The 16622-nt window shown below is 45.7% G+C and overlaps 1 protein-coding gene across 3 annotated transcripts in view; it reads right to left on the bottom strand.

The window, feature by feature from the left end:
• PLCB1 (phospholipase C beta 1) overlaps positions 1-16622 on the bottom strand; it is a 2173917-nt gene that overhangs the window by 591504 nt on the left and 1565791 nt on the right. The window lies entirely within an intron of this gene.

Raw genomic sequence — 16622 nt, 5'->3', positions numbered from 1 at the left:
GGAATTGTGGCACAATGCATTTGTTTAACTCGCGCAGATCAATAACCAATCGATATACTGGCGGGGCCTTCGGATCCGTTCGTTTAAGAATCGGTATTATCGGTGAATTACATATATTGGAGTCTGTTTCCACAACTACTCCTTGGGCAATGAGCTCGTCAATGATTTGTAGTAAAGCCACTACAGCATCTGGTGGTAACTTGTATTGTCGCATTCGTGGTAGCACCACTCCTGCCTTTAGCGTGACTCGATATGGTGTAATATTCATGCAACCAACATCAGTAGGGCCTTGTGCCCATAGATGTGTAGGTAAAGTCTGCAGTCGGGGATCCATGTCTCTAGATACATAGTGACCTTTAAAATCACGTAAAAACAATCTTACTCCTTCCGGAGAACAACATATTATGGCTCCTAGAGCTTTTAACGTTTTTATTCCTAATAAATTTTCTGGACATGATTTAGTAAGCAGTAAATCTGTAGTTCGGGTCAGAGGTCCTATCGTAAGTGGAAGAGGTTGTGACACTTCATTAACAATAGGTTTTCCTGAAAAACCAAGGGAAATATTCTGTGAGCCTGAGAGGGGTGCCCCTGGAACTTCACTATGTTTTATAGTTGTTCGACTTGCCCCTGTATCGAGTAAAAATTTTCTATCTTGACCTAATAATTTACTATGTACATAAGGTCCTTCTTGATCTACAGGAATCTCGATAAGGGGTAAGTCAACTTCCCTCTCTAGGCTAGTTCATGCGTAACGCTGATACTCGGGATATTCATACTGTGCGGTCTGATACATTTGTCGTGTTGTTGTTTGTGTGGCAGCAACAGGCAATGGGGGTGCAGCTGGCACAAACTGTATTGGCTGTTGTGCGGCTGGCATGGCCTGGACATGCTGTATAGCTCCTTGTTCATTCTGGTCTTGTCTGAGTGGCCGTGATCTTTCTTGTGTTTTACCTATGGCGATATTATGTTTTAAAACTGGACAATCGTGTACGTAATGGCCTGGTTTTTTACAATAATTGCATGTCCCTTTTACAGGTCCTGCTGAATCGGAATGTGTCATACCCTTTTTATGTCCTTCAGCTGGAACTGTCTGGGAAACTAGCATTTTCATTTTTGTGTCTTTCATGCGTCTGTGTTCATGTTCTTGTTCCTCTTTAATTCTATTGTGGTGGTACTGTAACATTTGTAACATTTGTGTTGGAGTGTTACCTTGCCAGGTACTTTCGAATTTTAATACTCTATTCTTTACTGGAGGCAGAGCATTTTCTACTAATTTTGTTACAAACAGATGTGGGTATGATTCGCTACTTGCTTTTATGCCACTATTTATACCAAAACATTTTTCAAAACGGGCATAGTAATCACTAGTGTCTTCATCTTGCTTCTGTTTACAGGCTGAAATTGTACCCCAATCTTCCTTTTTCGTGGTTAATAAACGTGGCAGTACCTGTACTAGTAGTCCTGGTAATGCCTTAGTTTTGTCCCCAAGCCCCGAACCTGGACCTCGGGCCCTTTCTTCTGCTTCTAATGCTGACCATTCTATCTTTTGATCACCTACCTCCCACTCTTTTTCTTTGAGTTTCTCATAAATGCCAGCAGGCATCAACACCTTTAATATTGTCATAATGTCGGGGTAGGTATACTCTCCCATGAGTAACATGTCTTTAATTTCTCGGTGAAACCCCGCTGGGTCCTTGTCATGACTGGGTACTACTTTCTTCATTTCTAATAATTCTATTTTCGATATAGGCGTATATACAAATACGCGTTTAAACTCATTGTCCTCACCCTTTATTGGGTGCACTTCTCGTAAGGGATTCTGTCTATCTATGTGATACGTAGTTCTTTCCTTGACGGACAATGGAACATGTTCTGAACCTACGAAAAGAATATACTGCTTTCTTGATTCTAGAATTTCTTTAATTAATTCAGTACCTGGACCTCTCCATTTATTCATAAGTAATTCAGTCAGTATGTCAGGCAAGGGACCAGGGTCCGAATGCTGACTCCGATATAGTATAATGAGTTGTTGGATCATATAAATCCCAGCTAACCTTTGTTCATCTGGGGTAAGATTCAAAAATGTGCGTACTACTGTATCATCACTATATTTTCCGGGACTGTCCACCCAATGGACAGCTGCCCTGGCTAAATCTTGTTCATCCATAGAATCGAGGAAATGATAACCCCTTCGTTCTCGGAGTAGTTTGTCGGCGGTTTGGAACGAATGCTCGTTAGACCTTATATTAATTATAGGTATTTGAAAATTCCTGTTATTATCTGGACACGTCGGATGTATTGAGTCAGTATGATATCTAGTCTGATTCCTATTACAAGATCTTCCTCTACCTACATAGGCTATGGTGTCTGACTGTCCTGTGGGCAGTCCTGGCCCTTCTTCCTCGTTTTGTTCGAACTCGTCTGTCTCTAATCTCCCTTCGTGTAGGCGTTCTATTTCTTTACGGATCTTTCGGCACATGGCTATTATACAATTTTGTTTATCATGTCTCCCTTCTGATATATTCTGGCTCCATCTTGTGAGAATTTTCATGGCTTCCGGGTCTACCCCTGGTCGGTCTTGGTTTCTGATCACACAGTTTATGAGGAAACGTAACAGTTCCCCCTGTAACTCTACTTTCTGGTATTCCATAGCTCTGTAAATACATTCTGGATCTCGCCCTGTTTGGACAAAATGATATATATTATCTAGATGCGCAGTCATTCCTGGTAACTTCGCTAAATACACTGCGGCTCGTCTAATACGCAATGATGCTAGGGTCATTTCGTCCTCTTTTCCAGGCACCGGGTCATATCTACAATCTATAAGAAGTTCCTTAAGCGCACGGGCACTAAGGAGTTTGGGTGTACGTGAATGCGCTGACTCTTGAAAAGTAAGTTTATTTATTCTGGGTGGCGTAGAAAAGACATTGGTAGCTCCTCCCGCGGCCCCATCTGGGGCGTCGGGTGTAAAAGGATTCGTTGAACGTGACACAGCAACTACAGGTGTGGACACAGCCATAGAAGTAGCTGTAGGAGCGGATACAGGAACAGATGTGCTTGCCGGAACTTGTGACTCGATTTGTTGCTGTAGGGATACGGGTACTGGATCTTGGCGTTGAACCTCCCTGGTATGCGGTCTATGTGGGGCGGAATTGGCATACTCGGGAGCTGCGTCATCTAAATATGAGGAAAGAAAAACATCTTCTGCGGTTCTAGGATGCCCCTTAGGATGTACCTTTATGGGGAACAATGGGGTTGGCAAGTCTTTTGGCGTTTCCGGAGTAGCCTTAGGTAATCCTTCGGCCAGAAGGGGATACATACCATTCATAAGGGCATTTCTTTGTCTGTCTACTTGTTCTGATTTCACTCGGATACCTTCCTCAATTAATAGATTCTCTCGAACTTTATTGGAATTCTCTTTACTCTTCTCTTCCTGTCTACGTGCTTTTTCTGTTCGTCTATGTGATTCTTTACGCCATAATTCAACGGCGTCTTTCTGTGACTGTCTGACTTTCCTTTTCCATAACTCTTCCTCGACTTTCATGATGCACTCTGCATCCCAGGTCCCTGCTGTGGGCCACCTCTGACTTTCTGGTAATCCCTTGGTATAGTCTACCCATAAATCAAGAAATAATATAGCGTCTAATCCATGTTTGTGATACATAAAGTGCCCTGGGGTGTCCCTAGGAGGAATAGGGACGGCTTCTTCGAGAACCCCTTTTCTGGTAGTGATCTGTCTTAATTTCGAAAAGAACGGCATATTGAGAACTGACCTTATACTTGATTTTGACCTGATACTTGAATTTGAACAGACTTAATACAATAAACACGATAATGAACAGTCATTCATACCACGATATACTTAAACACTTCAAACATTAAACATTAAACCTTTAACTGAAACAACAATGATGATCGTCTGCATAACTAATCACCAAGCTTAATTCTCGACAATAACTAGATAATAACTAGACACTTCGGAATACTTCGGAATACTTGATATACTGCTAAACAGTACAGATACACTGCTAAAACAGTGCAGACCGGATTTGTGTACCCAAACCCGTCTTGACCGGCACAACCTATGTGCACGTCAGAAATGCCTCCCCAGTAATGGTACTCACCGGGTAGCTTCGGAAACGGAAGGCCTCAGTAACTTGAACTTGACTCGGATTGGACTGGACTCGACTCGACTCGTCGGACACTGGGCTTGACTTCGGACTGGTGGGTCTCTGTATACCTCGGATCTTGCTCTCTCAGCTAGGCTCTGGTCGGGATACTTCGCACTTCTCACCGCCTCGTCTGGGTGTTGATTGCAGTCTCAGTCGCCCCCGCTTGACCGGAGGGAGATACAGGAAATCCTGCTGGTACGCGTTATTGTCCGTCCAGCTGTGGCAGGAGACCGGGCCTGCAACGCACCGCCGGCGCGTGAGATGAGAAAGTGTCCCTGTTCGGGCGCCATCATGTGGTAAATATTTCTCCTTTACCGGGACTGAATTTGATACAGGAACATAGTAAAATAGCTCAATGAAATGAGAGGCAGAATCCGTGATATTAGAGTTTCAGAATGGGCTTTATTCCAATAAGCGATTATAATCGGATGCTTCAAGTTCCATCACCACGGGAGTTCAGGAAGTGAAGTACATACTTTATTGACAAGCAGTAACTTTTATAATACATACATCATAATAAAGTGAATACAGTAGGCGTAACAATTGATAAGGACTTTGACGTTTGGTTTGCGTAACCGAAAATGGGTGTAATAATGAGTAAAAAGGAACATGATTGGCTATGATGTAATACATAGGTGGATCTATAAGATAATACTTGGCATTGATGCGCGCGCAGCAGTCTGACGTGTAATTGACGTGTAACTAGGGGGTGACGGGGACTTGACATTTAGCTCTACGTGTGGAGACAAGAAGTCTGGGGGGTCAAGTCAACCTAATCCCAAATCATATCTAACATCCTATGTTTAAAGAACTATGTTATCCACAAAAGAGGGACTCTCGGACAGAATCTATTCTATACTGACTGTGCGTGCGTGTACAAGCGTCTAGGTGTCTACACTGAATGCGAGGGGGTAGGAATATTCCATGGTAACAGGGCTATGAATTACTTGCATGAGGACAGAGAAGATGGGCCTTTTTGCTTGGTAACTGGAAGAATGTTTACTTAAGCTACTAGGCAGGAATGCATCGGCTGAGGGGGAAGCAGATAATTCGAAGGTGAAATACAGTTCTTGGCAGAGAATAGGCTGATGTCAGGCTTCGTGAGCCGCGCAGAGAATGAGACAAAGTTCATGGTCACAGATGCAGGCTTGAACTGGAGCTTTCAGAGGCAGAAGGCAAGAGGAGTTCGATGACAGAATCAGGGCCTACTTGCCTGGACTGTAAAATGGCATAAGTGAACCATATAAAGCCGGTGGCCTTTCATATTTAGGAATGGAATATCCAGCCCATTTATGGCGGATCTGACAGAGGACATGTTGACGGTGGACGCACATGTGTTTGCGTCATCATTACTGGAACTGGAGGGAGCATACATGTACTTGCGACATGCACATAGAACCGTTGGGGTCCAAGATAGGGGACATAACTGACCAGAAAAATCCATATTTCCACAGGCCAAGAAGCAGAAGGAGTGACCACCTGTCCATGCTCTTTTCGCCCTTGGGACTACCAAGAGCCCAGCTTCAGAAGATCTGAGACACCTGCTAGGTTTGTAGGGCTTGTTCATGGCATTAGGATAGTGGGAGCCTTTGTTGTTCAGGATCTTGTGGCAAAAGCAGGGAGCTTTAAAAGATACTCTCTTTGTACTTGCAAGCCAGTGAAGTTTGGCAAGAGAAGGACCCACAGAAGAGTGTCTGGGAATATTTAGCAGCAGGCGTGCTGCAGTATTCTGCACCCTTTGGAGCATCCTTAGTCTGCCTTGGGTGGCACCCAGATAGTGTACATTGCAGTAGTCAAATCTAGAAACCGGTATTGCCTGGATTACTGTCTTCCTGGTGGCTTCTGGAAGGAGATCTATCATAGTGTTTTCAGAATGCTGAAACAAACTCTTGTGAGATTAGATATCTGGCTGTCGAACGTGAGATTGTTGTTGAACCAGATACCGAGGTTCTTAACTTTTTGTTTTGGGATTGGTACTGGGTCCAAGGTATCTGGCCAGCAGGCAGTGGACCAGATACATGGTTGTGTCCCCAGAATAAGGATCTCAGTTTTCTCAGCATTTTGCTTAAATCAGCTGTGGTCTATCCATTCTGCTTGGTTGAACAGGCAAGTTCGAAAACGGGTAACAGAGGTTCCATCATCCTGTGTCAGGGTGATAATAAGTTTATTGTCATCAGCGTAGAACACAATTTTAATGCCATGGGGATCAACCCCCAGCTGAAGTACAAAAACCTCATATGAACAGGATTGTTGGACCACCTGGAAAGTACATTTTTGAGAAAGCATGTCAGTCATTTTAGAGCTAGACCAGAAGGTCATGGGATCTGGTATTAAATGCTGTGCCTAAGTCTAGCATTATCAGAGCTGCAGTCTTGCCTTTATCCGGGATGAGTTTAAGGGCCTCAGAAGCAAGCAGCAGTGCATAATTGGTGCTGTACTGGGGACGAAACCCTGATTGAGTCTCATGCAGCAAAGTGTTAGGCCCAATATGCCTCATCAGTTGATGATTTACAAGTTTTTCCACCACTTTGGAAGAGAAAGGGAGCATGGAAATATGCGTAAATGTTTCTGGTTTAGCTGGATCCAGAGTCTGCTCCTTCAATAGGGTCACTACCGTTGTGTGTTTCCACTTCTCAAGAAGTTGGCCTGTTATAATGAGTTGGTTAAGTAGGTCACACAAACTAGGTAGAATAGCCTCCATTAAATGATCCAGCATCAAAGGCAAGGCTAGGTTGAACGGTGAGCTGGATTTCACTTTGCTTACCAGTGCGCGCAGCTCTGGCAGAGTACTGATACTATGGAACCCACTTGTGGGATCCACTGGTGCAGGCCGGGTTTCAGGGCAAACGGTCTCTCTAGCTTCCTTTAAGAAAGGAGTCAAATATCTTGACAAATTTCTCTGAGAAAAAATGCTTGATTGCATTGCATTTTTTCCACTGACGGAGAGAACTGGGTGGAAGTGCTCTCCAGGGATGACAAAGATTTCACTATAGGGAAAAGCTCGCAGGACGAGTTCTGAGCATGCTCTATCTTATGAGCATAGTACTGACTGCACGTGAGTCTGATCTGTTTGTGATATATCTTCTGCGCCTTATCAAGATATTTTTAAATACAATGCTATATTCTCTGCCCCACCAGTGCTCCAATCGTTTGCAACTTTTCTTTAGCTGCAGCAGCTTCTTGTTAAACAATTTCTATCTGCATGTTTTTCAACTGTGATTTTGCCAGAATGGAGGTTGAACTCAGCAATATTGAAAGCTTCACTGTGGTAGAACTAAAGAAATTGTATAAGAAGAGGGGCTGAAGCTAACATAAGGCTCAGAGAAAGCGGACTACCAGATAGCCTTTAGAGCCTAGAAAGAGGTTTGTATATTGTAGACTATATCACAGGAGCAGGAGGATGATGAAGCAGACGATGTGGATGAGACAGAGGAGGAAGAAGAGAATGACCTGGCAATCGCATCAGAGGTGAGAGAAGGGCCCACAGATGTGAGGGCACCTGCCTTGTCCAGTGCCAAGAGCAATGTTCCTCTCATAGTGTGCCCATGCAGAGTTGGAGGACAGTCAAGTTGAGAGAGAGCTGAGGCTGCTATTGGGCACTCTGGCCATAGAGGACAAAACGCTAACAAGAGGGAAGAGGAAAGCTGAAGCAGATGCAGCAAGGTCCCTGGAGGCAAAAATACAGACCCTGGGATAACCTCATTGGAAAAGAGGCTGGCTCTAGAGCAGAAGAAAATTCTGCTGGATCATGAGATGAGCCAAAAAGAACTGGACCTGAAAGCCAAAAAGGTCACAGAGTCTAATGAAGATTATGGCAGTGACACAGTGGTGCCTAGTGCATTCCCAAAGGCCCGGTGCCTAGCTTTTTAGTGAGAGATGTCATTGACGAGTGTTTTGAATCTAATTAGGTAGTGTTGTTATGCACAGTGTCCCAGAGGAGGATTGGGGGCCAGTCTCTGGAAGCATATGGGGGAGATAGCCTATTGGCTCTAGATAAGGCTGACAGGATGAGTCATGCACCCATGAAAGAAGTCCGTGCTGTCAAGTTTGATCATACTTCATAGAAATACCGTTTGAAGGTTAAGGACAGACAGAAACTCTCTAATTACTCCTGGGTGGATTTTGTGGACTTCTCCAGTGAGACACTAAATGATTGGCTGGAGGGCAGCATTGTGCATGGCTATGATGGGATGTACAATCTATTCACGAGACAGCACATGTTCAGTAATTGATTTGCAGTGCTGTGCCAACACCTCACTGATTTAAAGCTCACTGTACCCAGAAAGCTTGCTAAGGAGACTGACCTATGAGTTAGCATCGGAGTGTCAAAGAAGTTACCTGGTGTGAACCCCAAGAAAGGTAGACGGTGTCCCCGTCAACAGAAGAGGGAGAAACAGGGAAAACCAAACTGAGTTCTCTAAAGACCCCAAATAATGTTTTCAGGGGAAAGACTCCCAATTAATTCCAGAGCCAAAGAGAGCATTTTATGGCAAGAAATGCCAGGGCTTTTTCCAGCCCAAGTGCTATGAGTGCTATCAGCACTGGAATAGAAAAGAGGATGCCATCTGCTCCCACAGGAAGCAGCCCCAAACGGGTAGGCCTACCATGGAAATGGTTAATGAAGTGATGAGTGAGGATGTGGCCCCAGTTAATTTTTGGGGAATACACAGATTGCTCTTGTGTCACTGGATGTCAAGGAGATGGTGTCTAAGGCTCACGTGCCTTGACAATACAAAAAAGTATAGGCAATGGGTCACCGTCAATGGGCAAAGGGTGGAGAAATAAAGGAGGCAGGAGGACTAATGTGGGTTGTCATCCGGTGTCCTCAGAACAGATGATGTCGGAAGCAGTCCACCAGGTTGCCACAGACAACAACTAAGTGAGTCACTATCCAGTGACTCTATTTCCATTTGAATGGAAGAGTAGGAAGTCTCATGTTCCTTTAATAGCTGTAAGGCTAGCCATGTCTGTTAACTGTCTGTTAGGAAATTACCTACAACACACTATCTTAAAAGAGGTAAAGCCCAGGTCCCACTTGATGATGCTGGGATTGCCTATGTCGGTGTGACTAACTTCAGGGTTCATGGCAACCCATCAAGAGAGTCAGAAGTACCCAAACCTGAAAAGTGTGGCCCAGGTTCCTGCCATAAAGAGGAAAGGCATGGTGTGTAGAAAACCCACACCAAGAGATAGCCACGGTTGAGGTCTTGATTGATACTCTGGGCAAAGCCCTGGAATCTACAGGGGAAGACATTGCTGCCCTGGGAGACCTACTTGAGTTAGCCAAGTGGGAAACTGAATGTGGACAATCCTGGACAGGGTTTCGCTAGGCACAGAAGGAGTGTCCTACTTTTGAGGGCCTAAAACTGCAGTCAGAGGCTGAGGCAGCTGGCGACAGCTATGGTGATACCTCATTTATTGGGAGAATGATCTCCTGTATAGTGGGCCTAAAGACCCTGAGCCTGTGTCAATCTATGTGTTGCTTGTCCTTCCTACTGGAGTTGGCTCATGACATCCCCTGACAGGACATCTGGGGCAGGCCAAATCCTTTGATCGACTGGTCACCCACCTTTATTGACCCCAAATGAGGATGCAATCAGAAGCATTCTGAATGTCCTATGGAAATCGGCAGTGACACAAAAGGCCCCAACTGCTTACTATTCCCGTAGTGGGTACCCCATTTGAAAGGGGGGCATTGATATTGTTGGGAAACGGGATCCCAAGACTGTCCTAGGCAATAGGTTTATCCTTCTTGGATGACCATGCCACCCGGTAACCTGCAGCGGTTCCTCTGAGATTGGTGACTATGCCAGCAGTGCCCAGGCATTGATGGGGATCTTAACCCAAGTGGGTTTCACCAAGTAGTTTGTATTTGACAGAGGCACCAACTTCATTGCCTGCTTACATGAATGCCATGTGGGATGAGTGTGGGTTAACCTACAAGTACACCACACCATACCACTCCCAAGCCAATGGATTTATTGAAAGATACAAGACCCTGAATGGAATAATTATGGGCTTACCAGGACCCATGAAGCGTGAGTGGGACTTCTTATTAACATGCCTGCTGTTTGTCTACTCGGAAGTGCCTCAGAAGAGAGTGGGGTTCAATCCCTTTATAACTTCTGTTTGACTAGCCTGCGCCCGGACCTCTCCATCTTGTGAAGAAACTCTCTCAAGATGTAGTGAGCTAAATGTTAGCCCTCAGGTCTCAGATGAAGCACATCTGGAAAGAGGCCATTGAGAACCGGTAGGACAGCCAGGAAGTCAAGAAGCATTGGTCAGACCAGACGACCACTCTGGTGGAATATCAGCCTAGCTAAAATGTGTGGGTGTTGGAGCGTGTGAGCCCCATGCCTTGAAAAACAGTTAGACTGGGTCCTATAAGGTGAAGTAGCATAAGGTGAGGTCACCTAACTGGTGAACCTCAGGACATCTAGGAATCCCTTATGGATTCTACAAGTGTTATGCCTCAAGTTCCACTTAAAGAGGTCTGAAATCACTATGCTTTTGGTGATAGGTGATGGTGAGGAGAAACGTGAGCCTCTTCCAGGTCTTCTGTGTTCCAATGAGCAAGATGGGTGAGTGGAATGACTTGTCCTCTCCCCTACCCTGACTCCAGAGCAGCAAAGGGACTATCACCACTTGCTAGAGCAGCCCGCCTCTTTATTCTTACCTACCACAAGGATCACTGATTGGTGTACCCTTGACATGGACATGGGGGACAGAATGCCAGTCAAGAATAAGATCTGCAAGCTGTCAGAAAAAGTGAGAGCCATCACCAAGATTGAGGTTTCATAAATGTTGGACTTGGGGATGATTGAGCCTCTGGTCCAGCCCAGTGGTATTGCCACCCAAAGCTGCACCACCAGACAATACCCCAGAACCTGTGTGGATTACAGGGGCCTCATTTCAGTCACAAGGCTGATGATCACCCTATCCCCAGAGCTGATGAGGTCATTGATCATTTGGAACCTGCCAAGTTCCTCAGTAACTCTGACTTGATGCCAGGGTATTGACAGATTGCAGTGACTCAGAGAGCCGAGGAGAAGCCAGCATTCTCCATCCCAGAGGGCCAATTCAAGTTCAGAGAGTTGCCTTTTCGACTACAGAATGACCTTACCACCTTTCAGAGGTTGGTCAGCGTGGTCCTGGCAGGGCTAGAAACCATCAGTGCCGCCTACCTAAAATACATTGCTATTTTCAACTCTAGCTCGATGACCACCTCCAGGAAGTGTTTCTGGCCCTGCAAAAGACAGACCTGACTAAAAAGGTCAGTAGGTGCCTAATAGGGCAGGGATCAGTTTTGTACTTGCTCCACCAAGTCGATGGAGACAAAGTTCAGCCTCTCCAGCACAGGATACAGACCATCATGGCTTGGGAGTTTCCCAAGACCTAGGCCCAGGGGAGAGCCTTCTTAGGTCTCAGTGAGTACTATAGGGTATAGATCCAAGGTGCCCCTCTTAACTGAGCTGACTACCATGAAGAAGTCCAAAAAGGTGACTGGTCAGAGGAGTGCCAGAAAGCTTTAGATACCCCGAAGGAAGCCAGGTGCACTGTGAGAGAAAGTGCCCTCTTTCTGCAGTGTTGCCCCCACTTTTTGCTAAACTGCTGATGTACTTTGACTAAGTGTGCCCTGGGCTCCTATCAATCAGGGACCCAGGGCCTATGTTCTTTCCCTAAAACTGCATTGAAGACAAAACCCAATTGGCAATCTCTGGCCACAGGTCAGTCCCTGTTAAATAGTACCACAGGTCCCCAGGGCACTGTGACCAGGGAAGGCCTCTAAGGGCTTCAGCACTTATTGTGCCACCCTTAGAGACCCTGTACCTTTACACTCACACACTGCCTTTGCAGGCTGAATGTTTTGGTGCAGAACAAGGTGAAGAGTCGACATGGCACACATCCCTGTGTGCCATGCCTACAACCCACTGCCCTGGCATAGATCAGCCACCCCTCTAGCTGGGTGCACTATACTAGTGGTAAGGGTACAGGTGCATGAGCCCTGTACCCCTGCAGTGTCTACGCCAATTCTTAGACAATGTAAGTGCAGTAACGCCATTAAGAGTACATGGTGCTGGGAATTTGTCAGTATGAACTCCACAGTACCATAATGGCTTTACTGAAACCTGAGAAGTTTGGTATCAAACTTCTTAGCACATTAAACCCACAATGATGCCAGTGTGAGATTTAATGAAAAATGCACACAGAGGTCATCTTAGAGATTCCCCCTGAAAAACGACCTACCACTAGTGTCCAGTCTGAGTGGCTAGTTTCAGCTGCCACCACCAGACATGTTTCTGGACTCCTAGGTCGAGAGCCTGCTGCTCTCAGGGGCCTGAAACAATGCACATCCTGGGACGCAGTGCCAAGCCTACTCCCCCAGGATGGGAAGAGTCCACGGAGGGGATGCTGCAAAGGCTTGCCACCTTTGTGAGCTTCCCCAGGCCTTTTGCTGCCTTCAGCAACTGGTCCCCACTGGTTCTGATCCCCACTTTGGGTGGGAGAACCGGTGGGAAAACCAAGTGACGAAGGGAGGTGTGCCCACCTCTGCCAACTCCACCCATCAGGTGGGGGAGGAGAGGTGAAGCACAGCTCTCAGTCCCTTCCATCTTGCAGATGGGGGGATCTAGCCAACCAGAGTGAGGCATATGCCCCCCTGTCCTGTCTTCAAAAGAAAATACTTTATCTCCCATGAACACCGGATTTGTTCACCCACAGACTCCAGCTCCGGCAAAGTCTGCGAGTCTGCACCACTCTGCACCCTATGCCCTCGGCCTGAGTTTGAGTGGCCCAATACCACAAGGAGGTCTCCCTGGCGATCCAGACCCAAAATCAGGTGACTCCTCACCTGCCTCACGCCTCCCACCGACGCCTGCAGCCTCAATCCTGAAGACCCCCCCAACTGCGACAAGGAGCTGGTAAGAACATCCGACCATAAAAAAACACCCCTGCACCAGACGCCCCACGGCCTCAGGTGGCGCAACTGACTATGTCTAACAAACCCCCAGTATCCCAACTTGCCTCTCCAAGTGGTGGTCATACCCAGAAGGCCTTCGTCCCGAGCCTGCAGTGTGTTTGCAAACTCGAGACTCCCCATTGAAAGTAACAGGGCACCTGACGACAAACCAGCCCCATGCACCCGGCTGCCCTAGTGGCGCTGAGGGTGCACTTTTTGTGCTAGCTTGAACCCCCATTTGCCTTGAGCTCAAGTCCAGGAACTTTGCTCCCACAACCTTATGGCCAGCTCGTAAGCAGCCACCAACCGGAGGCCCCCCATTGGATAACATTGGACCTCAGCACTATGCACCCGGCAGACCTAGTGCCGATGAGGGTGTAACAAGAGTGCATCCTTGACTCTGGGAGATCCCTGAGTCTACCCTCAGAAACCCCAATCCTACAACAAAGTACATACCTGTTAACCGATAACACTATTTCCTGCCATAGGATAACATTGACTGTTTTTATAAGAAAAGTTTCAAAGTGTGGAGTTGGAAAATCTATGAAAGTCTTTAAAACTGTAACGAAATAACAAAAACACTTTTACTTACCTCTTCACAGGAAATGTCCCAGTGTAGTATTCAGGTATACTACACTGTGTAAGAAAATTAATCTGTGAAGTAATCTACTTGACATTCCATTGAAAAGCCAATACAAAGTATATGTACAATATTTCAAAGCATTGCTTTACGAGTAGTTCTACTGTAATCAAACCAAAGTATATACACAACTGCAATTCAAACTGTATTATTACTACACATCAAGCTGTAATTACTGCAAAGTATAAATCACTTACCTGTGCCAGGCTTGCTTGGTTCTAGGAAATAAAATAACTAAAAGAATATTTTTATACAAACATCATTGGTCTGAGTTCAGTCTTTGAGTGTGAGACAATCATTTGCTGATTGAGTGTGTACAGCAAATGCTTAACACTACCCTTTGATAAAGCCTTACTGCTCGCTAACACTACCACAAATGGAGAGTAAGGTGCTATCTACTTTTACCTCTGCCTACCTTTGGGGTTCCACTGGACTCTGTGCACACTATACCTCACTTTGGTATAGTATATCCAGAGCCAGCTTCCTAAACATAGCACTAGTGCTCTAAGCACTTGACTTCATCAAGGAATTCCTAGTTCAAATGGATGCTTCAGAGCATGACATTGGGGCCATCCTGTCACAGCTAAGCAATGAGGGCTTGGGTCAACCTGTAGTCTTCAACAGTAGGAATCGATTTTCAGGAAAAAGAGGTGAAGTGCAATTGAGAGGGAAGCATTTGCAGTGGTCTGGGCAAACTCGCATCTTGGTTCAGATAGACTACTCACCCCTCAGATGGCTGAGGCACGTGCAGGACGAGAATCCAAAACTGTTGGTCCGTCTCCCTACAGGGAATGGACCTTATGGTTGTATCCTCCCTGGAATCCTTGCCAGGTTTTTCAACCTTAGCGATGAGTATTCCCATGAGGGTGGGTAGTTCCCACTGTTTTCTGGTGTGGGTGACACATGTTGAAAATGACTATCTTTTGAATGGTATGCCCCCAGATTTGTTCCTTCTTTTGCTGAATCCATATTTGCTGTCCACTGGACTCTTGCTCCTGCTAGCCACCGATAAAGAGCTTGAGCTCTTCTCTCTAAACAGGCTAGAATTGGCATACTCCTTATTGGCGTGATAAATTTAGCTTTAAGTCCCTAGTAAATGATACCAAATGGTCTGTAAATTAAATGCTACTAGTGGGCTGCAGGAGTCATTGTGCCACCCACTAATGCAATACTGCAAATCACGTCTCCAGGCCTGCAACTGCAGCCTGAGTGTGCTGTTTTAAACTGCCATTTCGACCTGACAGAATAAGCCTTCTTCATAACCTTCCTTTATAATACTTATAAGTTACTCTTAAGGTAGGCCTTAAACACCAATAGGGGAGGGTGAATAGTATTAAAAAAATTATACATATGTATATTTAATGTTTTGCATGTCCTGGCAGTGAAAAAACCTCCAGAGTTGTTTTTGATGGTGATAAGGCTGTCTCTCTTATAGGTTAAAGCTGTTTTTCATTATCACCTTCTAATAGTGCTAAATTCAGTTTGGAAATGGCTAGAAAAATAATTCAAAGATTAATTTTAATGATAATTTAAAATACAAGTTTATGTTCAAGTCAGATTTTATATTCCTATTTTTGGAAAAGACACTTTTAGAAAGTTGTCATTTTCCTCTCTAAAACTAAAATGCTTTCCTGCAGTGTCCAGCTGTCACCTGGTTGCTTCCCTGTGGGAGATCTGTATTGCTCCGAAATAGTAAATGAAGGGCTCTGGGTTGATGCAGGAGGACTCCTCCCTTGACGGGATGGCCTGGGAGGCTGTTCCTAACCCCTTCCTGAGCTTCAAAGGATGCCTGCCAGTGGGCAGATGAAGCCCAAACCTAATCCTACCTCCCATTCATATTTCTAGTCCGACTGGCACCAAACCCAATGGGAATATGGGACCTGGCCAAAACTGGTTTAGGAGTGGACGGTGGCTTGCCCTATTCCCACAGGTTGTCATGGGGCATAACGGTGGGACCCACAGACCTCTTTTCAGAATACTCCTAGACTTGAGAAGGTCAAAAGAAGGACTGCATGGCTGACTGAGACTAAAATGAAGACTCAACCTGCTTACCTTGATCCCAGGACCCCAGAAGTGACTTCAAGGGTAAGTTGGCTGACCTCCTTTTCGAACTACAGGGATACAACCAGGTTCAAGAGGCCTCAATCACTACAACTGCCCAGCTGACCAATTCCAACTGCACCTGTCCCTAACCTTGCTGCTGGCCTTTGCTGTAGTGATTCCCAACCCCCAAGTGGTGCACCCAGATAGTGTCCTTCCTCCCTCCTGGTCCGGGAACCTTGTCTAGTGTTAGTGTACTAACCTTGTTGTGCCAAAACGGCAAGAATTGGGACTTAGAAACATTTTCAACTTTCTGGTGGGAGAACTGATGAGCACAGTATCGTAGTCAAAGCCGCAGCCATCGCCATTGAATCGTCAGTTGTCCTCTACTTGGTGGTTTGTTCTGCTGAAGGAGCTATGACTTCCAGAAAGGTTTTTAACCCTGAACATAGAGAGCTTCTTCAAGACTGAAGCTGAGCAGCATCTAATCGACATTGAGGTGTTCCTGGGCATGGACCTTCAATCATTCAGAGCTTTCCCACCTTTGTCGATGACCGCATTAGGACCTCACTCTTTAGAATCTAGCTGTCCTTGAGAACCGCTTCAGATCCAGCATGCAGCTTGCTCAGCCATTGACCCGTCAACAACCATTTTTTGTCCATTAAAGCTTTTAAGTCAGAAGGTAAACTTTTCACTGGTACAAACCTAGTCCTTGTATCCGACCTGCGCTTCATCACAGATGGCCTTAATTACTGACTTTGATATAGTACTTCGCGACCAGATACACTTTTGATTCTTTGTGCTTTTTGGC

Source organism: Triturus cristatus, chromosome 6, assembly GCF_964204655.1.
Source record: "Triturus cristatus chromosome 6, aTriCri1.1, whole genome shotgun sequence".
Taxonomy (NCBI): Eukaryota; Metazoa; Chordata; class Amphibia; order Caudata; family Salamandridae; genus Triturus; species Triturus cristatus.
This window is presented reverse-complemented; position numbering and strand designations above follow the sequence as displayed.